This window comes from Halichoerus grypus, chromosome 1, assembly GCF_964656455.1.
Source record: "Halichoerus grypus chromosome 1, mHalGry1.hap1.1, whole genome shotgun sequence".
NCBI lineage: Eukaryota > Metazoa > Chordata > Mammalia > Carnivora > Phocidae > Halichoerus > Halichoerus grypus.
In genome coordinates this window covers 102,193,866-102,219,533 of record NC_135712.1, presented here as the reverse complement: position 1 = coordinate 102,219,533, position 25,668 = coordinate 102,193,866, and the positions used below count along the sequence as shown (strand labels likewise).

Here is a 25,668-nt window from a genome sequence, read left to right as displayed (position 1 = left end):
CAGCAAGGAAACGCAGCCTCCTCCTTGCAGGGGCAGATGTGACCCGAGCAAATCACGTTGCCCTCATCTCTGGCACAGCTGACCCTGAAGCCTTCATTAATCCCCTCGGTTTGGCAAAGGAGCAGTTCCCAGGGTTATCTTTAGAATTCACCCTCCAAATGCTTTAGCAAGGAGAGACTTTTACTGATGAGTGAAGGGATGAAATGGGTTAGCTCAGTTGTCACAGTCGCAGAAGGAGGGGCCTCGTTGTGTCAGCAGGACAGAGAAAGTTAGCATTTAAAAAACACCAATGGCATCTCCTGAGAACTTTCCCTTTTGCCCTGCCAAATCAGGTCTCCTCGTCACCATCCCCGTTTTATGTGGCCAAGGGTGAAAGATGCAGAAGTCCTGGGAACCTCTTGCTTCTCTTTATAGAGACCCTCTCCCCACAACTATTCTTGGGCTAAAATCTGTGTTCTACTCTTTGGCTCAGCTGGCTCCTACACTTGGAAGCATTTAGCAATGTTGGTCACTCATTCAGAAATATTTATCAAGGACTTACCATGTGCCAGGCACTGTACTAGGCCCTGAGGGTGAAAAGATAAATAAGATAAATTGTGCTCCAGGGTCCCTGTCCACCTGGTGGGGTCACAACCATGAAAAAAGCAATGTAGTAAATTCTGTATCATAAGTTGGTTATCTTATTTTCAGACTTTGCGGAGTGTGCATGAGAGTCTATACCCATAACCCACCACCTGATGAATGTCTTACAGTTTACCCCTGTCAAGGAGAATTACGTTTTAATAAAAGTGCTGAAAGGCAGAAAGGCTTTCAAGACAAAAAAGGAATCCATCTCTGTGGCAGACACTCCTTACTGGTGAGAGAGATGGGGGGCAGGAATTTTCCATGCACTTTTCAGTCATCTGATTCCACCTTCCTTAGAAGGCATCCCCAAAAGCCAAGATTATAACTCAGATGCCCCACTTTCATGCCGAGCATCTTATCAAAAGAATCACCTATACTAAAGGTTTCTCTCTGGAGAGGGGAAGGTTTGCCTGCTGTTAAGAAAAGCAGTGTTTTTTACCATATCTTTACACTAAGGACACTATTTCTCCCAAGACTCAAACCCTTTCTCAGGGGAACAAGATGTCAGCAGTCTATTGTTAATGCATCATCTTCTATCTGCTAAGAGATACCGATGGGTCCCTGGCCATGGAGGTGGGCTTGTCGTGGGTCTGCCCTACAGCTTCAGCTAAAATTAGGCTTTATCTCAGCTGGAAGGGTCTCCTTCTTTTGTGGAAAGCTATTTGGGATGGAAAGGGATATAGTTCTTATTTTTTATGAGCCACTTCTGGCTAAGGATAACTTCACTGGGTGATCTCAACAGTAAGGAAAAGGGGAAACACCCTACACATTTTGGGTGTCCTGGGAAGAGCCCCCCTTTGAACTCTGCCCTGCCCATTGCCACTGGCCATGGCCAAAACTAGGGATAGACTGTCCTGGGGGCCTACCCCGGCTAGGTGGAGACACTCATTTAAAAATAAACAAAACTGGAGAAAAAGCTACTGGAATTGGGTCTGCTGGTCAACAGACTATCATTAGGACAAACACGGTATGAAGGGGTCCAAGAGAGAAGCCCAGGAGACACAGAGATACAGAAAGTTAACAACCTACCTGCAAATTCACCCCATAGAGCGGACACTATCTAATAGCCACCTCTACCCAAGGCCCGCTAAGTGACTGAAATACTAAGTGCTATAAAAGAGGAAAGAGCCAACGAGGAAAGCGATTCTGTGGGTCAGGGGGCAGCAAGTCAAAGAAAACTTACAGAGGACATGGGACTTGTGTTGGGCCCTTAGAGCCCAGACCAAAGTAAAGTAAAGCAATCTCAGAACCAACAACTGTAACTCAAATGATATTTTCAGGTATCTAAGTCAGGGATATGAATTGTATACATGAGGGGTATAGCATACTAACTTACTGAAGCTTGAGCTGGCTCATGTAGTAATTTTTATTAAACTATGAATTGACTTAAACTGGAAAATATTTGTTTTTTTTAAAATGACCAAATCAACCCAAGTGGAAATAAACCAACCATATTTTTCTAAGATGACCAATAAAAATTAAAACAAAGGCGTTCATTCATTCATTTGTTCCTTTGACAAACACTGAGTGTCTACTAGTGCCAGTCAATGTTCTAAGAGAATATAAGGTTCTTGCCTTTGAAGCTTACAGTTTGGTAGGGGGAAGACAGACAATAAAACAGATTGAATAAACAAGTAAATATCTGGAAGTAATAGGTTGAAAATAAAACCAAGTAATGTACTAGAACTATTAATTCAGATTGGGTGGTCAGGAAAGGATTTTCTGGGGGAAGTGACACTTGATAAGAAAAGGAAATGATGAGTAGGAGCTGGGAAGGCAAAGATAGGGTACTGGGATGATTGTTTCAGGCCAAATAAACAAGCATGAAGGACCTAAGGTAGGAGCACTTAATGTGTTCAAGAAACCAAAAGAGAACAAGGGCTAAAAAGTGGTGAGCAGGAGGAAGGTGGGACAAAATTAGTTAGGAAAGCTAGGAGGACCATGTCATGGTAGGCCTCATGGGCCACGGTCAGGGGCTTGGACTTTGCTCTAAGTGTGATGAGAAGCCACAGATGGTTTCAACTGCTGAGTGGAAAATGGGCCGTACAGAGTGAGAGGCGGGGGCAGGGAGGCCACACCAGGTGCCGTGGCAGTAGCCTGGTGAGAGAGGGTGATGGTTTGGATGAGGCATGCATGCCAGCTGACCCAAATCTCAATTTTTCCATTGCCATCATGGGAAAGCATCAGCAAACTGTTCTTAAGTTACCTGGTGGTTGAAAAACAAAAATGAATTCTCCCAAATAAGGTTCAGTCAAACCATATAGGGATGCCCTTTTCCAACAAGCCATGCTAGAGTTGTCTTAGTCTCAGACAAAAGAATAGAGGAAACACCCCTTTTGGTGTCCTTGAATCTTTAACAGCTTTGGAATTTGAGAAGATGAGTTTGAACTAGCTGGACTGAGTCTTGGACAGCAGAGATTGAAAGGGAGTTTGGCTGCCATACTGAAGAGCAGGGGACACCCTGCATCTCCAGCTAACTAAATCAGCAGTTATCTGTCCTTTTGGTGGAGGATTATTCCTGTGGAAACTCAGTTTTGTCTTCAAAGGATCATAGAGAGTAAGGTTAGAGAACGGGAGTTGGGATTTGAATATGAATCTCTTCTGGTACATTTTGAGCTCTTCAGCAAATCACACACCAGTCTAAAACTGGTTCTTCTTGGCTGGGTGGGAGAAGAAAGGGTTAGATTTCATCAGTCACCATGTGCACAGAATATTATATAATGGTCTACAAGATACACAGAAATTGTAAAATGCATATTATTATTTGCCAGATGCCAACTGTGTTTATATAACTTGATTTTCTTGGTTAGTGATCTCCATTTTGTAAATTAGTTCAAACCAATAAATTAAACTCCATTTCATGCTATGAGAGAGCTACAGATTAAGCTAGCAAGCCCTGTGTGGGGTTCTTTATAAAAGAATAAGAGAGTCAAACTTGTGTTCTTAATGCCCATTTTATATGCATGACTTGAGTTGAGTTCCTTATGCATAATTCATGTGGTCATTTACAGGCTTTTTCATGACTCTTCCTTTAAGGGTTAACTAACAAAGGACGTTATCAGCCATGGCAACCAAGATGTTATGCAAATCTATCTCAGAGCCAACGGAAAAGGGGGTGGGTTGATTAATTAAAAAGATAGAGGAGGAAAGAGGGATACACATCCCTCTTGATGTTACTCATCATTTATTAATGTATTTAACTGAAAAGAATTTTGAAGGGTAAATACGTGTTTGTGCATTTCCTCTGGGTGTGAGGGCGCTACTTATCCTGTGAGCAGCCATTTGAATGAATGCAAAACTACTGATTTCATTCATTTCATTTCCTCTCCCTCCAAGGAACAGCATCATGAGAAGGTGGATTTGGTATCAGGTGACACCAGATTTTTGCTCCCTTTAGCCCATTAAACTAATCAAGTCACTTCTTTTAACAACTCACTTTCTTGGATATGCAGTACAAATAAAAATATTTGTCCCTATTTATTTACCTTGGTATAGGGTGGGAGGGGACTACACAAGGGTATGAATAGGAGAAGACAGCAGTTATTGGGAGTCATCTGGAAGCTGGATGTCAGAAGCAGAGACCAAGAGAGGTGATTCTCCCAGAGCTATTGAGGTGATAGAGAACTAAGTGAAAGCAAAGTTCCAGCAAAGCATTCCCACCACAAAGCTCCTGACATAGCTGCTACTTCATTAAATTGCTGGAGAGAAACAAAGTGGGATCCTCTAACTTGCCAACTGAGACTTTGCAATTTTCATTTCCAAAAACTGATCCAAAAGCAGTGATAGGGTCTGACTCCTGAGTAGTTAAAATGTTTACCCTTTACCTGAAGAACAAATGTTTCCATCAAGTGCAGCTATAAAGCAAGACTGAATCAAGAAGCAAATTAGTCTTTCTTTTTTTCTCTCTCTCTCTTCCTCTCTCCCATTCTCCCACTGCCCCCCTGCCCCATCCCACCTCTCTCTCTCAGGCTTTCGTACTGATTGAGACAAGGTCAGAGCTCCTGTCCAGGAGAATCTTCCAGAGACAGAGAGCGAAGCCATCAAAGGTCTTTCTGGATTCCATAAACAGTCCCAGAATAGCTTCAAATTAATGGATGACTACTCCTTGACTAATAGAATCCCCATGACAAGACAGCAGCCAAATTTTCTATGAGCTACCTGGCTTTTGACCTTATTTCCTGTACCTGAGAATTAAAGACACCTACTCCCATATCCCGAGTGTTTGCTCTTCAGCATATTCTATTTTAAAATTATGGTGTAATTACATTCTAATCCCACATTACAAAGAATTTGTGGATTGTTCTGAATCAACTGTGGAGTAGACAACACCTTGTTACTGTTCCAAAATAACCTCTGTTATTTTTTGATTATACAAATAATATATGTTTATTGTATAAATTTTGGAAAAAAAGAAAAGTCTGAATAAAGAATTATAAACTCCCTGTCAGTATTTGATGTGTTTTCTTAGGTTTTTTTTTTCTGAACATATGTGAATACATCTGTAATTACAACATTAAAAGCATGGTCTATTTCCCCATAGAAGAAAATTATAATTGGGGTTGCCTCTGATCTGGATTTCAGCACTTCATCCCAGGGGCCACAAATGATGTGCCATAAAACATAGCTACAACTACAGAGTTCTATAACCATTTAAAATTAGTCTTAAATGAGCAATGTTCATAATTCCTGCTAATATCCCAGATTACAATGAGGTCACAGAGGCTTCCAAGACACTGAATATCACTAATTTTTTTAAGAGGTGAGCATTCTTGGAACTAAGAATTCCCTTCCCAACCTTCCAGGAAGAGGAATCTCCAGAATCACCAGAACAATGGATTTTCAGAGCTTTGCTGTTTTCCCAGCAAAGTTGGTGCCCACAACCCCAATCTCTAAGTCTGACCAGTTGTTGGATTGATATCACTGGGGTCTTTGCCTGTCCTCTCTGGAAACTAGAAGCCAGTTAATCCCATAATTCCTTATAGTAAAAAAGGTAAGCCTCTCTCAGTTCCTCATACCTCACATAGTCTTAATTCTGTATTCCTTAGAGCTTCTTTCTCATCTTTTTCCACCATGATTTTTTTTCTAAGGAAACTTCCTACCATTCCCTTTGGAATCCTCACTCTGTGTAAAAAACAAACAAACAAACAAACAAACAAAAACCTCCAAGTCTCCCATTTCTAGTAATATAGATTATTTGGAACAACATCCTGCTGGAAACAACTAAACAAGAGCTGAATTCACTTTTAAGTCTTCTTGAAAGAATCAAAGAAGTCAGCAAGGAATTATAAAACTGAAGAGAAATTCTGATAGCCCAGTGAGTTCAATAAGCAGAAAAGTTACTAAGAGCATGTGTCCATTCTGAAAATTTTGAACTTTGGTTTTAATGGCCTTGTGGGTGAAGGGCACATTTACCAATCCCTGGACCTGCACAATACCGAGGGTCTAAGAGGAGACACATAGACAGGCTCCATAGTAAGCTAGGATTTCCAAAGAGTACAGCCTGAGAGTGAGGCTAAACTGGCTCACCCTGGGAACCTCAATCCTTAAATCTACAAGGTGGTCCTAGGTTATTAGTGCCCCAAGATCCCAAGCAGAAGCAAAGAACATTCTTTCTGTAGAATTCATCATAGGTTTTGAGTTATTACAGATTTTTTTCAACTATAATGACACACACACAATCACAGCTAACAACTCCAGAGCAATAAGCAATAAACAAAAACCCTCGTGCACAACCTCAGATACTGAAAGTATCAGATAAAGACTATAAAACAATTATGCTTGTGTTTAAAGTTTATGAAAGACATGCTTGAAGATATCTGCAGAGAACATAAAACCATAAAAAAGCAATATAATGTATTTAGAAAAGAACCAAATAGAACTTCTGTGAAAGGAAAATGCAATAACAAATTAAGAATTCAGTGGATGGTTTTGATGCTGCTGAAGAGAGAATTAGTAAGCTGAAATATGGGTCAGAAAAATTATCCACAGTGGAGCACAGAAAGACAAAAAAATGGAAATCACAGAAGAGAAGGTAAGAAACAGAAGACAGAGGGATAAAGTCTAATGTGTATTTAACTGGTGTCAGAAGAAGCTAGATATTATTGGGGCAAGACAGTATCTGAAGAGATAATGGCTGAAAATGTTCCAGAGTTGGTGAAAGATGCCAATCCAAAAATTCAAAAATCACTACAATATTTAGCAATATACCTAAAAATGTTAGACACATTATAGTGAGCGTACAGAAAACTAGAGATGAAGATAAATAAAACCTTAAAAACCTCCAGAGGAAGAAAGGCATCAACTTCAAAGGAGCATCAATTAAACTGACAATTTCTCAACAGCAATAATGGAAACAAGAAGACAATGCAGTCCTATCTCCAAAGAGCTGACCAAAGATTACTGCCACTTGAATTTTATTTTTTTTAAAGATTTTTATTTATTTATTTGACAGAGAGAGATAGACAGCGAGAGAGGGAACACAAGCAGGGGGAGTGGAAGAGAGAGAAGCAGGCTTCCTGCTGAGCAAGGAGCCCGATGCAGGACTCGATCCCAGGACCCTGGGATCATGACCTGAGCCAAAGGCAGATGCTTAACCATCTGAGCCACCCAGGCGCCCCTAGAGCAAAGCTCTTTTATTTTCCACTGATATCCATGCCACCAAGCTCAGTCGCCCACTATCCGTCTTGATTCACACACACACACACACACACACACACACACATCCCTACCTTGGCCCATTGACTGAAAACACTGGCCCTGACTCCAGCTTTCTCTCTGACCCATCTCACAACATCGCCAAGAGTGACTTCAGCATCCACATGACCAAATCAGCTCACAACCCGCCGTTCAATTGTGGACACTACCCCCACCCCCAGTTTCAATACTCTTTGATCTTAACAACCCATTCCCATGGTCATATCCTGGACCCTAAAATGCTGTTTTAAATATTTTATCTTTTTTTAAAGCACAAAAGCAATACAAACTCACTGTAAAAGAAACAGTGTAAATACTATTAACTTTTTTTTTTAAAAGAAAGAGACAAAAAGAAAATTAAAATCACCCATGATCCCACCCTCCAGAAATAACAAAACATGGCTGTGTGTGTCTGCCCCCAGGTGTTTGGGTGCCTAAGAGAAAGCCAACCTGTCTTTCACAGCATGGGCCTGTCCTTTCAACTAAACCATGTGCTTGTCTGCATCATGTGACAATGTCTCTTGATAGTTAACAGCCAACAGTTAACCTGTGTTCTGTTCTGGATGCAGGTAGACCATTGCTTTGACCTTAACAAGCTGCCTCCTCTCTCTAGATTATATTGCCTTTTCTGTAGAACAAAAGCATTGCCTCTGATGGGTTTGTTTTTTTTTTAAGATTTTTTTTTTTTTTAATTTATTTATTTGTCAGAGAGAGAGAGCACAAGCAGGGGGAATGGCAGGCAGAGAGAGAGGGAGAAGCAGACTCCCCGCTGAGCAGGGAGCCCAATGCGGGACTCGATCCCAGGATCCTGGGATCATGACCTGAGCCCAAGGCAGACGCTTAACGACTGAGCCACCCACGTGCCCCGACTCTGATGTTTTCTAAGGTCTCTTCTAGTATAGGATATTCATATTTCTAAGACTTCCCTAAAAGCGAAACTTGGAGGAACATCTACACAGTCAGCCTGGGCAGCTGGCTTACCGTACTATCAGAGCCAAAGGCCCAATCTGACAAACACTGTTATCATCCAGAAGGCCCGCTGTACGGATTCACAGCGCTGGTGGTATTACTGTGCATTTTTAATCAGGGGCTATTATGATGAACAGCATTTTCCCATTTCTATTTCCTGCACTCCCTTGACACCTCCATTCCCATTTTCAAAGGATATGGAAACAGCTCGCTTCACTTCAGATGTCAGTGTTTATTAACACTAGGGCAGGAAAGATGTGCATGTGAACCAGCAGAGATTAAATAATGGAGACGGACATAAAAGCTTTTTATGTTGATGTTCTTACATATCATTTATTGACAATACAATCTTGTTTAATGCTTTCCAATCCCATTTCGGGGTTTGTCAGGAGCATGCTGGGACATTGTTCACATGCCATTTTGTACCAATTCCTTGGTAAGCAAGTGAAAAATCTTTGGAGGGTGGCAGGCTAACGGTGGCCATAAGGAGAATTCAGACCGTGATTCTGTGTTTGGTGCCCAAAGGGTCTCTGCTCCCCCAAGCACTTGGTTCAGACAGCTCCCAGGCTCCATGCCTGAGTGAGGTCTGATCATCACCTTCCCCTTACTGAGCCCCTCCTGTTCACCCGTTTTTCTTACTTGCAGGTTGCATGAATGACTGGCAAAATTCAGGACTGTGACAGAACTCTGAAACAAGCAGGTGAGGCAGACAAAACGCCTTGGTCTATGGGAGCGTGGGATCAAAACCAGACATTACGATTTGGTGAGTAAGTAGAAGACTACAAACAGAATGCTAAAATCCCAAACAAATGTAAAAGCAGTGTTTACATGGTACATCCAGTGCAGGGTCAAGTACCTCTGAGCATAAAGAGAGATCAGGAGCTGAGAGGAATACCAGGTGTGTGTACCGGCAATCAGAGAACCCCTGACCCACATCAACATACCCCCACACTGCATATTTAATATGGAAATCTATTAAAAAATGGTTGAAGCATATTTAACATCAGGTTTCTTCACATTTACTGAAAGAGTATATAGTACAGTAGTTAAGGGCTCAGGCTCTGGAACCAAGCATAGCTGAGTTCAAACCCTACTTCCATGAACTATACTTTTCTCAAGCCAAATGGGAATGATAGTAATACCCCCTTCCTAAGATAATTGTGAAAATTAAATGAAAGGATGCACATAAAGTACTGCATATAGCACCTACCACATCCAGGAACTCAAAAATCATAAGCTATTGTCATGGGATGTAGGTGGGCTCTTTTTTGGCTACTTGAGATAAATGGTTAGAGATTAAGTCAGTTTCCTTAAATCTCGACCAATACCAGCAAACATACTGATATATATATAAGCTTAGTTCCAATACTTGTGATTATGATTTTCTTTAATTCCACCTATCTTCATCTTTACTTATTTATTTATTGTCCTGTGATGTTAGGACAAGGTTCTTTTGGTAATTTTATATAGTTGAAAGTCCCTGTAGAAATTTAAATGGTCATATTAATTTCTTTAGTTCTGCCTTTCTGAAGTAACTAGCACATAGTAGTGTGTCTCTTTAGAATAGGAACTTGTCACGTGTTGAAATTATTCTTTAAAAGTATAAACTTCTAGGGCGCCTGGGTGGCTCAGTTGGTTAAGCAGCTGCCTTCGGCTCAGGTCATGATCCTGGAGTCCTGGGATCGAGTCCCGCATCGGGCTCCCTGCTCAGCAGGGAGTCTGCTTCTCCCTCTGACCCTCCCCCCTCTCATGCTCTCTGTCTCTCATTCTCTCTCTCTCAAATAAATAAATAAAATCTATAAATTAATTAATTAATTAATTAATTAAATAAAAGTATAAACTTCTATACAATCACTAGGGGGTATTTTAAGTAAGTCATTTTTTTTCTTTCAATAATTCCATGTATGCAAAGATTTAAAACTATAGGCAGTAAAATTCATGGTCCAAAAGGGCCATCAAAGTTCAGGCAGCCTTAAGGACATGGCACACTGTCAGCACTGAATAATAATGTATCTTAACCATTAACATTGACTCTTTCTTCGCGTTTCGAGTTTTATGAAAATCTTGTATAGAAGATGTGCCAACTTGTGGGGATCGTTGTGCACAGTGCTCGAATGTGGAAGCCACAGACGTGCACAGTGTCATGGGGGTGGTGCCTGCACACCAAGTAGATTGGGGGAGACTCCAGGATTGATTAATTCAGTGCTGGATCACCAAGGACCCAGATTCTATATTTCCACTCTGCTATCTATCCTCACTGGGTCACCTTGGTCCTCAGGCTGCTTGCCTTTCTGGTAACTTCCCATCCAGATAGAAGGGTACCCAAAGGGAGAAGAGGTATCTATCCGACTTATGCATTATGTTTTAACTTCCCCCTCTGGAAGAAAAGGATGTCGCTTTCTTTTCCCACCAAACACAAGCCCCTTCTTAGTCCTCCATTCTCCCAATAGAGTTACATCACCATTTTGATTAGAGAGATATTCAGTGTTTACACTCTGATGACTATTTAGACATTACTCAGACTGAGTCAGATGTTATCCTATGATTTATAGTCTTTTTTGTAAAACTTTGGGCTTTCCCTGGAGTTTACAACTACCTATTTTTATTTACTTATTTTTGAACATACTTACTATTGATTCAACCAAAAAGTCTCCATTAATCATCTAAATTCCTCTCCAGATGTTCGGAAACATGAGAAATTTATAAAATCATATTCTTGAAGAATTTTCTCTTGGAGACTTCTGACCTGTTCTGATCAGAGCTAGCTGCCATTTGGGGATACTTGTTAACATCACCCTAAGATGTTCTTTTTTTCCGTCTCTTTTTTTCAGCAATTCTTTTTTTTTCTCTTTTTTTCTTTTTTTTGGTTTACTACTGAGTTTTTGTGGTGCACACCCTTCTGTAGCCTCCCTGAAAAAAAGGAATGGATCAGAGGTAAATTTATAAGGTCTTGGAAATGTCCTCATCTCCATTTGCTTGATAGCTTGGTGGGTATAGAATTATAGATTGTAGAACATTTTGTTTCTGATATATTCGAGGACATTTCTCCACTTTCTTCTAGCTTCTAGTTTTGCTGGTGAAAAATCCAGAACTGTTATGATTCATCATCCTTTGTTACATAATCTGTTTTCTTTTCTCTCTAGAAACTTGTAGGATCACATCTACATCCCTGTGTTACGAAATTTAATGAGACGAGGCCTTGATGTGAGTCTGTTTTCATTTATGCTGATAGCCACTCAGTGAGCTCTTTCTGTTTCCTTTAGTTCCAGAAAATTTTGTTGAACCATTTCTTTGTTGATTTTTTTCAGTTCCACGTTATAAACTTTTTAATTGCCAATGTAATAAGCAAAACACATAAATTTTTAAATGTTTGATTTTCATTTCTTTGGTTATAGTGATGTTGAGTATATTTTCATACTATCTTTACTGTTTTTATTTCCTATGTTAATTATCTGTTTGTGCCCTTCATCCATTGCATACCCTTTCTTTCTAGCAGGACTTTCCCTACTTTTAGGCGAAAGATTCTTCAGCCATTATTAAAGTATTAAAAAACAAGAAGAAATATAGGAAGACAATTCATATGATGCCACCACCCAAAGATAGCCAGCCACAGTAGATAATTTGGTGTTTTCTTCCATCCTTCTTTCCTTTTTGTTCTATGCATATATGATTGTGGATCATGTTGTTATCTGACAAAGTTGTGATCATTCTGTTTGTACAATTACGTGCTCTACAATTCTATTTTTTTATTTTTAAACCTCTGAAGAAGGCACTTTCAAATGTTGAGTCACTCAATTCTTTTTTAAATTTTTTATCAAAGAGTTCTATCCTAAAATCCTAATTTTCAGTAGGCCCACATAGCACTTGCTCTGAACTCAAGGCAGGGAAAGGGCTGTATACCTCTGGAGACATGTGTAATTGGAAAATTTAAAAATAGTTCTGTGACGAAAGGGGATAGGTTCAAGATAAGGGTTTTGAGTCTCTAAGATTCCAAACTCAGGAATTCCCCACTCTTGGCAGACCTTCCTGATTTCTCTCTCTTTCCCTCAAGAACTGTACCTAGACCCTCTTTATTCTCTCCTTCCAATACTCAGGTCTTCACCCCACCTTTCTTTCCTCACTGCCCATTCTAGATCCTGATGGCCCAGAGGCCTTCACCCCTGGTGAAGGAATCTCCAGATTTCTTCCTCCAGAAATCTTCATGACTCACTCCCGCACCTCCTTCCAATCTTCACTCCCTGGTCACGCACACCCACACCCACTTGGGCCACACTCCCAATTCCCTATACCTTATTCCATGGTTTCTTTTGTTCCTAACCACGCAAAAGTATGGTCTTTAGTATTTATTCTGTGTCCCCTATCCACCCCACTCCTGAGGTTAGAGATCTTTGTTATGTTCACTAATGTATCCCCAGAGAGACTAGGACAGTGCCTGGCACATGGCATGTGTCAGTAACTTACTCATTTTGTTGAATGAATAAACGATCGCTCAAACAAGCACTCCACATGCCTTTACCACCCTGGCTCTCTCCCACCCTTACTGTGTCAATTTCCAAACTTGAATTTAGATAACACTCATTTTTTTCAGCCTCTGATGCTGTGGCTTCTACTATTTTCAGGCTGCTGAGAGTCTGCCAAGTGGATACACCACAAAATCATATTGCTAAGCCTCACGTGTGCCTTTAATCATACCTAACCATTTTTGTATTTAGCTCATGTTGCCTCCCTAGCAAATTCCACACTGTGATGTTCTAGAACACCTTTCCTTTTTGAATTTGCACAGAGCCAGATTAGAGTCCCACCTATAGCCCACGTTCAGACCTGAGCGGTTGTTTTCATTTTTGCAATACCTTTTTTCCAGCTCTTAATTTGTCCGTACATTTGTTGGCCTCTTTCCCTCATCTACTTCTAACTTAAGCACTCTTGCTGAATTTTCAATCTACTCACAAGCTGCCCTAAATCATTTTGTTTTAATAGAGAGAGTTGTAAGTTTTCGGTTTCTTCTTTTGTTTTTGTTTTTTTTTTCTTTTAGTGTTCTTAGGTGATTTTAAAAGGCTCTATGAAGCTTAAGCTTAATGGCTGTGTTATATTCCATTATGTAATAATGTACTTAACCTATACTATGTTGGACACAGATATATTTTTCCAGTTATTTTGTTATCGTAAAAACTTAGAGACATAAATCTTTATTTTGCAGTTCTGCAAATTCCTTATGGTAGGTTTCTAGATTTATTGGGGCCAAATGGTATAAACACTTTAAGATTTATGATAAATTTTGCCAAGTTTCTTTTCAGAAAAGCTGTACTGATTTATGTTCCTAGTCACAGTGATCATTTCATTATACCCTCACCAAGACTAGGTGTTCTCATGTTACCATTTTTTCCCCAACTGGATAGCCAAAGAATAGTGTTTTATTTTAACTGCATCTCTTTGATCATTCAAGTTATATATAACATTTTTTCACATATTCATTAACTATTTGTACTTGTCTTTTTGCAAATTGCCTATTAATGTTTTTTTTTCTCTTTCATCTATTGAGGTATTCATGTTCCTAAACATGATTATTTATTTATTTGACAGAGAGAGAGAGAATAAGCAGGGGGAGGGGCAAAGGGAGAGGGAGAAACAGGCCCCCCAAGGAGCAGGGAGCCAAATTTGGGACTCGATTCCAGGACCCCAGGATCATAACCTGAGCCGAACGCAGATGTTTAACCAAGTGAGCCACCCAGGTGCCCCATGTTTTTAAACATTTTGTGTGTGCACTTGATAAATTTAGTGTAGTAATTATGTGTAACATTCAGCAGAAGTAATTTTCCAGTTTGATGATTGCCTTTTCATTCATTTCTGCCTTTTTATATATACACACTGTTTTTTGTTTGTTTTTAAAGACTTACTTATTTACTTGGGGGGGACAGAGAGAAGGGAAGAGAGAAACTTAAGCAGACTCTGCACTGAGCGAGGAACATGACATGGGGTGATCTCACCACCCTGAGATCACGACCTGAGCTGAAACCAAGTGCAACGTTTAACCGACTGTGCCACCCAGGCGCCCCTGTGCCCACTGTTTTTAAATCTTGTTAAAGCTATGTATCATTGCCTTGGGACTCTTCGCATTTGCTTTTAGCCCTGAAGAGTCTTCTCTGATCCAGAAATTTGATACTGTCCTCTAGTTTTTGTTTTTAATAGTTTGAGATTTATTCAAGTTGCTCTTCATATACTGGCATGGCAAGTGTTATCATATAAATTTTTCTTCCAACTAACCAACCACTAATGTTCCAGTTTTGGAGTTTTAGCTGGACCAACAAATAACACCATTTCCCCCTCGTGAATTAGAAACTACTTAAGAGATAAGGATACAATGTGGGCAGATGTTGTCTTCTTAATGCTGTAAAGCTGATTAAAACATGTAATGTTAGATAACCAGCCAAAATAATCTGCTAGTGCACCTCCTCCCTGGATTAAGCTGCCTCCCCCCCAGGCCCTGATAGACGCCCAGTGAATCCCAGAAGTGCAGGAGCAGGAACCCTCTCACTAAGGGACCCCCAAGCAGAGGGCAGACCAGCATCCAGTTTATGTGCAGGCCAGCAGATCCAAATGAGGGAGGAAGGGCTTGAGTCACAAGCACTCTTGTTTCTCTTAGAATTCTAAACTCATCAGTCAGGTATTTCCCTCTTCCTCCCCTAGAAAGGAGAAGGTAAGGGCTTGGGAGGGGAGCGGGCAGTGTGATTCTAGTTGATGACCCCGTACCTAGAAACACACACTCAGGAAACCAGCTTCTCTCTATCCCTTCCTCCCACCCCACTCTCCCCTCCCCTCCCCCCACCCAGCGACATCCAGCACCATTCACTGAAGAACCCTTCACTGCTGTCCTGTTTTGTGATGCTATCTTTATCATCACCGTGGATGTTCTATGGGCTATTTCTGCCCTCTCCTGTTTCACTAAACTCCGCTAACAGTAGAAACAAATTGATAACATTATTGCTATTTTCTGTTGTCTTTTACTTTCTGGGAAAGCCGATCCCTCCCCGCCACCCCTCTTCTTTTTCTTTCCTCAAAATGTATTAGTTATATTGTCTGTTGTCCTCTAGATGAACTTTAGAATGATTTTGTCATATTCCAAAAATAACCCTTTGGGGATTTTGACTGGAGTTATATTATAACTATAATTTGGTAGGAATTGACATTTTTATAATATTCCATTCTCCCTCCCAAGAACATGGTATGGTTCTATTTATTGAAGCTTTCTTTTATATCTTGTAGTAAAATCTTGTCATTTATTCATATAAATCTTTCATATTTCTTGTTAAGTTATTCCGCATTTCATCTCTTTTGTTGCTATTGGGAATGCAATATTTTTCCCATTATGTTTCCTCACTGGTTATAGTTAGTATATAGAAAATCTAGGGGTGCCTGGGTGGCTCAGTCGTTAAGCGTCTGCCTTCAGCTCAGGTCATGGTCCCGGGGTCCTGGGATCGAGCCCCGCATCGGGCTCCCTGCTCTGCAAGAATCCTGCTTCTCCCTCTCCCACTCCCCCAGCTTGTGTTCCCTCTCTTGCTATGTCTCTGTCAAATAAATAAAATCTAAAAAAAAAAAGAAAATCTAGTAATTTTCAGATATTTATCTTTATATGTGTGTGTGGATCTTTCACATATTAAGTCATTCTTTTCACTCTTTTATTAATATCAGTATTTCCCCGGGCCATGCTACTAAAATCATCTCAGATCTCCTTGCAAAACCCTGTGTTCTCTGTTCAGTCCTTACCATCCTTGACTTCTTTGCTGACCACTCTCCTCCTTTTTAAAAAGCTATTATTTATTAAGTACCTCTTGTGAGTCAGGAATTATGCTAAGTGCTTCATTTAGATTAATGCATTCAGTCCTCATGATAGCCTTATTTTAAGTAGGTCTTATTCTACCCATTTTACAGATGAAGCTGAGACTTAGAAGGATAAGCAAAATTCCCCAAGGTCACACAATAAGTAAGGGGTAGTATTGGGCATTCATGTGTTCAAAACCTTTTCAATCCTTCGTCGTCTTCTATGACATTTTTTTTTGCCTTTTTCCTTTTATCCTGTATCCCTGTTGTTCATTTTTAAAATTTGGGACATTTTTGGTCATTTTTCTTTCAACTGTTTTTTCTGAAGTTTCCTCCTTCCACACTCTTTCTGGGACTCTGATGACATGAACATCAGACCTTTTGATATTCTCCCACAGGAAAAAGGGGCTCTGCCTTTCCTATCCCCTCCAAATCTTTTTTCTCTGTTGTTCAGACTGGATAATTTCTATTGATTTGTCTTCAAATGTACTCACTCTTTCTTCTGTTATCTGAGGCCTGCTATTCTGTCTATCTGGAGGGCTTTTTATTTTGGTGTTTGTATTTTTCAGTTCTAAAATTCCATTTGGTTCTTTTATATTTTCTACTTCTTTGCTGAGTCTATCTTCCCACTCATTTCAAGACTGCTTGCCTTTACTTCTTGGAACATTTCTATAATCACTACTTAAAAGTTACAATTCCAAAATCTGTGTCATCTCAGCAGGGGCATCTGTCGCTTAGCTTTTCTTATGTGAGATGACATTTACCTGTATGACGAGTAATTTTGGATTGTACCTTTGACATTCTAAATGTATGTAATGAGACCTGGAATCATGCGTAGATCCTATGGGGAATTTTGATATTTTTGTTTTAACAGGCAATTGACCTGATTGGGGTCAGTCCACAAGTTCCAACCCGCCTTCTGTGGATCGTAGTTCCAACAACAGTTCAGTTTTCAGTGTCTTTGCAGGGCTATTCAGATCTGTGCCCTGTGTGTACCATCCAGTGACCAGTAAGGGACCAGCATGGTGTCAGTCCACAGGTCTGTTCTCATAGTCCAATAACCTATTTAGGATCACACAGATGCAGGTCCAAGTGAGCCCAGGAGTGAGCCCAGGGGTTCATAAACTATCTGATGGGGTTGATTTCCTGAGCTGTTCTACCTCCATGATCTTCTTGATACGTTTTCATTCCCGGGGGCTTCCCTTTCAATCTGGGTGTTTAGTCTCCTCCACCCCCTGGCTGTGTACTTCCCACAACACAGAGTATGCATTCCCAAACGTGAAATACACACTCAATATGATAAGGCCAATCTAAGTGCCGTGTCTCCCAGCCTCAGCCCCACACCCAGACCAGTGACAGTTTGCAGGGGGATGTCTTGAGCTGATTAGCTCACACCAGTTAGGATGTTCCTAGGGGCTGAGGATGGGCTGGACATCTGACAAAATCAAGGTGCTGTGAAGAACAGGGACATGGCTGCTGAGGAGAAAACGAGCAGTGTCTATACACTGCTTCTTTCCTCCTTTTCTTCCCTAAACCACTAAATGTTACCATCACCCTCCTAATCACTCAGGCTTTTAAAACCTCTGTGTTTTCTTCACCTCTGTGCTTCCCCTTTCCAACCCCTGTGAACATCCAGTCGGTGCTCAGCCTAAAGATGCCTCTTCAACAGGGACTCTCTCTTTGATATTCTCTGTCTAGCCAATTTTAAAGCCTCCTTTTATTTCCTTGCCCTCAGATTCCTCCTCTCCATAGTCAGCTTCCTTAGCATTGTGATCAAGCCTCCCCCCTCCATCTGCCCTCTGCCTTTCCAGAAGTATCAGTTTTGCATGCCCCTGGGGTCACCAGACACCCGCCTCTACCACATCTGCTACATTTGACTGAATGTCAGTCCTTAAACATACACTGCAGTTTCTGCCTTTTGTCCCAGCTGTGTCTTCCCAAAAGACCCTTTTAACCCAATCACATTAGCCAAGGCTCAGTGAACACGCCATGTTCTCCCTGAAGGCTCAGTGACCTTACCAAGGTAGAATTTGTCTCTTTCCCCTTAGGTTTTAGGACATCTCTACTGTAGCTCTTGATCACATTTGCCCTGAGTTCTACTATTATTTCCTTCATCAGGGCATGAGCTACTTAAGATGCAAGACCATCTCTTATTCTCTTTTGTAGTCCCCAACGTATCTGGCCCAGTACCTCAGATGCAGTAGATACTCAAGATATGGTTGTTTCATTAGATTCAATTAAATGGGCTTGAATCTTTAGCCTCTACTGTAACATTCTTGGGATCAATGCAATCCAGAAAAATTATCCTCCTTCCAATGGACTTCTGTAGGTATCTTGCTCAGAAAGGAATTTAATAAGAGAAATTATTCTCTCCCCAACATAGCCTGGGCACTCACCTCTATGCCACTGTAGTTCCTTATAGTACTTCTCATTTTGTATCATTAATCATTGTTTAATTATTTGGTCGGTATCTCTCCTGCCCCAAACTTTGACATCATTCTTTGAAGGCAGAAACTGATAATTATTCTTCTCCACTGTATGACTAACACCTACCACAATTTCAGGTTTGCTGAAAGCACTCACAAATACTTATTCCTTGAATGGAGTTCAATAATTAAGAGCTTCTGAGAAGAAATAAACAGAGGTTTAAATCTGTTACATAGCACTGCAAATTGCAGTGATAAGAAATAAACTCAGAAGTCTAGAAGCAACTGAACAACAGAAAATAAGAAACACCATAAAATATAATCTGCCCTTATCAACACAATCTCAACTTATCCTTCTCCCATTCTCTTCACTCTTTCTTAACTTCCCAAATTCTTTCATTCTTTCTTTTCCTCCTTTGTTCATACATGGGGATGGGGTTGCCAATTGTCTCCTTGTTTCCAGTCTCATCTTCTTACATGTGATTTAGAGTTTTTAGCTTGTTTTATGGCTGCCTAGGTAAAGTTGATATTTCTTTGCCCCGTCCCTTGCAGCTTAGTGTGGTCATGTGACTAAGTTCTGGCCAGTGGAATGAAAATAGAATGATGTATGCAACTTTGGGGTCATACCCTTGAGGGAAAGAAGTATGCTCTCCCTTTCCACTTATCCCCTTCCCAACAGCTGAAATGCAAGTGTGATGCCTGGAGCTACAGCAGCCACGTTGACCCACAAGGTGGAAGCTACATGTTAGGGTAGAGCAAGAAGATGAAAGTAGCTTGGATCCCTACCCCCATGTAGTCACCAAACCCACCTTGGCTATCCACCCACATTGTTAAGAAAGTGAGCTAGAGAAATGCCTACCTTATTTAAGCTGCTGCTACCTTTGTCTTTAAAATAACATCAGTATTTACATCCTTAATAATACAATGCATGGGGGCGCCTGGGTGGCTCAGTCAGTTGAGCGGCTGCCTTCGGCTCAGGTCATGATCCCAGGGTCCTGGGATCGAGCCCCGCGTCGGGCTCCCTGCTCAGTGGAGAGTCTGCTTCTCCCTCTCTCTCTGCCTACTTGTGCTCTCTCTCTATCTCTCTGTCAAATAAATAAATAAAATCTTTAAAAAAAAAATAATAATACAATGCATGGCCATCTTTATGACCATTTTTCCCAACAGAAAAAAAAGGGGGGGGGCGGAAATGAAGGTACTTTTTGAAAAAATCCTGCACCTATAGACCAAAATTCTTGGCTATTTACCTTGTGACAATACTTCTTTCATCTGGAACCTATCTCCAGAAGAGAATGGTATGAGCTATAGGTGCAAGATGTCTCATTCTCAAAGGATAATGTGTGTTACCACAAGGGAATTAATGCAAGCATAAGACACTTTGCAAGAAACAACCCATGTCCATCAATAGATGAATGCATAAAGATGCAGTACACACACACACACACAATGGATTTCTCAGCCATAAAAAAGAATGAGATCTTGCCATTCATGACAACATGGATGGACATAGACGGTATCATGCTAAGTGAAATAAGTCAGACAAAGACAAATACCATATGATTTCACTTACACGTTGAACCTAAAAAACAAAATGGACAAAAAGCAGAAATAGACCCATAAATACAGAGAACAAATTGATGGTTGCCAGAGGGGAGGAGGACTGGGGGATAGGCAAAATGGCCAAAGGGGAGTGGGAGGTACAGACTTCCAGTTATAGCATGAACAAGCCATGGGGATAAAAGGTATAGCATAGGAAATATAGTCAATGGTACTATAATAGTGTTGTATGGTGAGCATAGTATAACATGGAGACTTGTTGAATCACTATATTATACACATGAAACTAATGTAATATTGTGTGTCAACTATACTTCAATAAAAATAAATTAAAATATTGATAGCTTTAAAAAAAAGACATTTTTGGGGTTTCCTGGGTGGCTCTGTTGGTTAAGCATCTGCCTTTGGCTCAGGTCATGATCCCAGGGTCCTGGGATTGAGCCCCACATTGGGCTCCATGCTCAGTGGGGAGCTTGCTTTTCCCTCTCCTCAGCCCCTCTCCCTTGCTTATACACGCTCTCTCTTTTTCTCTCAAATAAATAAATAAAATCTTTAAAAAATAATAATAATAAAATGTAAAAAAAGATGTTTTCCAAAATTTTATAACATGCTCTATATCTTGAAAACGTATAGATGCTTGCTATCTTGTGATATTTCTATTAAAAAATAAAGTTGACCTTTCAGTATCTAAATGAGAAAAGAAAAGTTGTAATTGAATGTCTACTGAGAATCGTTTTGGTTTTAAGTAAAGGGTTAGAAGTCTGTCCCCATTTGGACTTTTGCGGCCAGAGGAAAAAAATCCAGCAATAGTATTACCCATTATTATTTAATGTTACTTTGAGTAGACAGCAAAAGAGGTTCTATTGAAAAAGCCTTCTGAATTACGTTTGTCTCTCAGGGTTCTGAATCTTTCATTCACTTCCCCCAAAAAAGAACTAAATACTTACTTTAAGGTCTGAAAAAAACAAGGGAAATTATTGGCCAAGGATCCCCCTAAAACACTTAGGGTGAGTACTGAGATACTGCGCATTTCATTAATTTAACTGCTGAGAACTGTGATTGCTTACTAATATTTATGCAACTTCTCAAACTTATTAATGATAATAACTTCATATTTTGTATTTAAAAGAAACAGTAGACTCTTAGCATTCTTAGATTTAACCTCCTGGTTTTTATCCATGAAAAACTTGGGATGTGTATAATATGACATGATCTTATATTTTGCTGCATTTCACAGAGGAAATCATGCCTTGAATGATCCATTTGACAGGTTCACAAAGGTCTATGAATGTCAGGATCTCACCTTCAGAATTATGACTATCCTCTCTTCAGCAGGAGGCTTGCCTGGTTCAAAGGACCTTGTTCATCAGAAATCTGGAGGGCTTCCTTCTATAGATCCTAGAGTTTACAGTGCCTGGAAGACCAAGAGAAGAGACCATCTCCTTTCAAAACCCTTTTGTTAGTCATTAATAATAGAGAGAGGCAAGTGTTAGTTACTGATCCCTTTTCTCTACAAATTATTCTCTTGCTAAAGGGACAGAGAAAATATTACTAGTAGATGTGCAGTTTGGAAGGAAGACTATCAATCAAGAGATCTCAAATGAGTGAGGCCCTTCTCAGTGGCTTCCTGGATTAGAAGCTCTGATGCATTCATTGCTCTGTTCGAGAACCGAGCACAAGGTCAGGTGCACAGGGGGTGCTCAACAAATATTTGTTGAAGGAATAAATAGATTCTATGGATAATTCAAGGAAGCATAAGAAATATTCCTGCCCTGAAAGAGTTTACCAGTTATACAGACATAATACATAAATAAAAAGAAACCAATTTTCTAAGAAGCTAAGAATTGGTACTGATTTTAAGTACTGTAGCTTTGCTGGAAGGTAGTTCTCTAAGGCTTAGATGAAAAAGTTGAAGGTGAGATGAGCCTTAAGAGAAGGGTAGGTACAGAGGAAGGAATTCCAGAGAGAAAGATAGGCATGAAGATGTAAGGTAGAGCCAAACACACTGGGCAGATACGATGGCAGAAGACGGTTGGGGTTGAGGATGAGGTTAGAAAAAGAAGCAGAGGCTGTGTGGAAGGCCTGAGCCAGCCAGCCTGAGCCAGCCAGACTTTTCTATGGGTCACAGGAAGCCCTTGTGGTTTGCTCCCCTGGAGGAGAGAGCCAGGAGGGGGCAGGAAGACCAACTGCTCTCTAGTCCGCATGTCCGGGTAAGAGTCTAACTTAGGGCAGTGGCAGGAGCAATGGAGAAAGGAATGACATCGGGAAGCACAGTGAACCACCCCTGTAGGATCCGTGAGATAAAGCTGCAACACTTTTCACTGGAATCACAGGAAGCGAGTCAGTTCACTGTGGGCTGCTCTGACATAAGATGCACTAGAATAAATTCTAAAGTAGAAAAAACTTTTCACTTATAAAACAGTTCTATTAGCTTGGCTTAAAACATTTTTTCAGAAATATTCAAGTTCATTTATTTTTAAAAATACACAAGAGTAGGGGCGCCTGGGTGGCTCAGTCATTAAGCATCTGCCCTCGGCTCATGTCATGATCCCGGGGTTCTGGGATCGAGCCCTGCATCGGGCTCCCTGCTCAGCTGGAAGCCTGCTTCTCCCTCTCCCACTCCCCCTGCTTGTGTTCCCTCTCTTGCTGTGTCTCTCTCTGTCAAATAAATAAATAAAACCCTAAAAAATATATATAAATATAAAAAAAATAAAAATACACAAGAGTATACAGAAACAAGTAAAAACTACCCCAAATCCCACTCCCATCCACCAAGATTACTGTTATTATTTTGGTGAATACCTTTCCACACGTTCTTGTATGCACAGATATATACAAAGTATGATAGAATTTTATTAATGTGTTCCATATGTGTTGTTCCACAATCAATTTTCCTCAGCCCCTAATATGTTGTAAACATTTTTCCGTGTTGACAAACATTGACCTACATATCATAATGTCAGTCTGCCTATATCACAATGTTCCATTAATGGATATTTAGATTCTCTCTCTCTGTGTGATACCATAAACAATCCTGTGATTAACCTTATTATGCATATAATTTCCCATCTGTATAATTATCTCCAAAATACAAATCTAAGAGGTTTTGGCTAGGTCAAAAGCATATATAATTTTATGTTTTGATACCTATTTCCAAACTGCCCTCCAAAAAGTACATCCCTTCTTTCATTTACTCAATAACTATTTCTTGAACACCTACTCTGGACCAAGCACTATTCTGTATGCTGAGAATAGGACAGTGATTAAAATGGACAAAGTCCCTGCCCTCAGGGACTGTACATTCTAAGGCAGAACAACAGACACTAAACAAACAACTAACAGGTAACATATTGTCAAGTAGTGGTAACTGCTAGGAAAGCAAAATAAAACAGTAGCAGGCTGGAGAGTCACAGAGTGGACAGAGGAAAAAGCGCATTTTACACAAAGTTGTGAGGAAGCAACGATGAGGAAGAAACATGTGATCGGACCTGTGAAGATAGCCGAGGGTAACAGTGGTGCAGAGAGAAGGAACAGGAAGTGCAAAAACCCTGCCGTGAGAACCTGCCCAGCACGTTCCAGAAAGGCAGTGACTCCTGAGAGTCGCAGGAAATGTGGGTGGATAGGGAGCCAGGTCAGACCTGAGAATGCACACTAGGAGCAGTGTCCGCGAGGGGCTTCGCAGCCATTCGTAGAGGTGTTTGGATCCATTATATCGGCCAAAGGGATCTGAGATTCTAGTCTGAGGACACTAAAAGAGAAGGGAGAAAGATGGGACCAGATCTACTTTTGTGTTTTGCCCCTTCTCGGTCTCCTATTCATTAGACACTCTGCTGAGCATGGAGCCTGACGTGGGGCTCGATCTCATGACCCTGAGATCATGACCTGAGCCCAAACCAAGAGCTGGACACTTAACCGACTGAGCCACCCAGGCGCCCCAAGACCTGTCATCTTAATAAAAACTCAGGCAGCAACATGGGCTCATGATAGCTGATTTATATTAATTTTCCCCAAGCCATCTAACACAGAATCTTTAACACAGAAGGTGGTATAAATATAAATATTTGCTGGATAAACAAAAGAATGTATTGACAAATCTTCTCTAAAAGTACCTTTACTTTGTAGGTGCTCTTCTATTGTTTTGATTAGCGTCAATTTCAGAGGTTACATTTTGACTCTCTTCTCCAATTCTGAAGATTTTTGAGGACAGCTCCCTGAGCCCTGCCCTGGCATCTTCTTACATCTGCAGGGAAGGTCTGAGGAATTTAAATGTGACCAAAGAGAGCACTGACAGTATTTAAGACACAGGTCTGAGTAAACCCAGGGCTTCACTCTGCCCCAACATATCTGCCTGAGATCACAATTTCTTCTACAGTGATACTTTAGAAGTCACACAGAAAAAAAATAATACTAAATAAGAGCATAAGAAATTTTAAAAAAATTAACTTCAGGAGAAAACGTGATTTGCTGACAATGAAAATTGCAATGTTGGTTAATTTACTGTTCTTCAAACAAAATTAATAATAACATTTTCTTCTGGTTATAAAAGTAATTCATACTCATTGTAGAAAAATGTTTCAATACTGAAAAGCATAAGGTAGAAAATAAAAATTACACAATAACCCATTATCCAGGGACAGCCACTATTGAAATTTTGTTGGATTTCTTTCCATTTTAAACATAATTTTGATCCTACTGTACACACATAGTCTTATATCTTTCTTTTTCCCCTGACAACAAATTCTGAACATTTTCCCAATAACATGTGTTTTTTTTTTTTAAGGATTTATTTATTTATTTGAGAGAGCACGTGGAGGGCGGGGCTGAGGGAGAGAATCCAAGCAGACTCCGCACGGAGCGGGGAGCTTGATGCGGCTCGAACCCACAACCCATGAGATCAAAACCTGAGCTGAAACCAAGAGTCAGATGCCCAACTGACTAAGCCACCCAGGCACCCCTTAATAACATGTTTTTAATATTAGTAAAAGATAAAGTAATGTTCCAACTATGCCTTTGTCATAATTTATATTATGTGCCTATTATGGACAATTGTTTTCAACCTATATTATAAACTCTTACAGTGTTGCAGTGAACATTCTTGTACATGATCGCTGAACAAATCTCTAATCAATGCCCTGAAGTAGAGCCCGAATGTGTAACTGTTTGGCCAAAATATACGATGTTTTTAAAGTCTTTTGTTAAGTGTTTCAGAAGTTCTTTCTGAGTTTTATTATTTATTTTCTTTCCAGAAAGGTCGTATTAATTTACACTTCCTTCCTACTACCCTCAACCATCCCTGTCACCCACTCTTTACCCTAAGAGACTAGCAAGGATGTGCTGGGTTCAAATCCCAGCCCCACTCTCTTAGGAAAGTTATTTAACCTCATGAAAGCTCAATTTCCTCATCTGTAAAGTGGGGATAGTAACGGGGTATCCAGCTCATAGGCTGTTATAAAGATTAAATGAAATGATAACATAAAATTGCCTATTATAGTCCCTGGCACATAACATGCAGTCAATAAGTATTATCAACTGGTACCAGTAACCAGTAAAATCACTCCACCCGATTCACTCCTAACCAGCGTAA

At 40.3% G+C, this 25,668-nt stretch overlaps 1 long non-coding RNA gene across 1 annotated transcript in view; it reads right to left on the bottom strand.

Moving 5' to 3' along the window:
• Positions 1-25,668, bottom strand: part of LOC118551458 (uncharacterized) — a 45,468-nt gene that overhangs the window by 13,730 nt on the left and 6,070 nt on the right. The window contains exon 2 of the long non-coding RNA XR_004925064.2: positions 21,388-21,498. This is a non-coding gene — a long non-coding RNA (uncharacterized LOC118551458). The remainder of the gene's footprint in view (positions 1-21,387; positions 21,499-25,668) is intronic.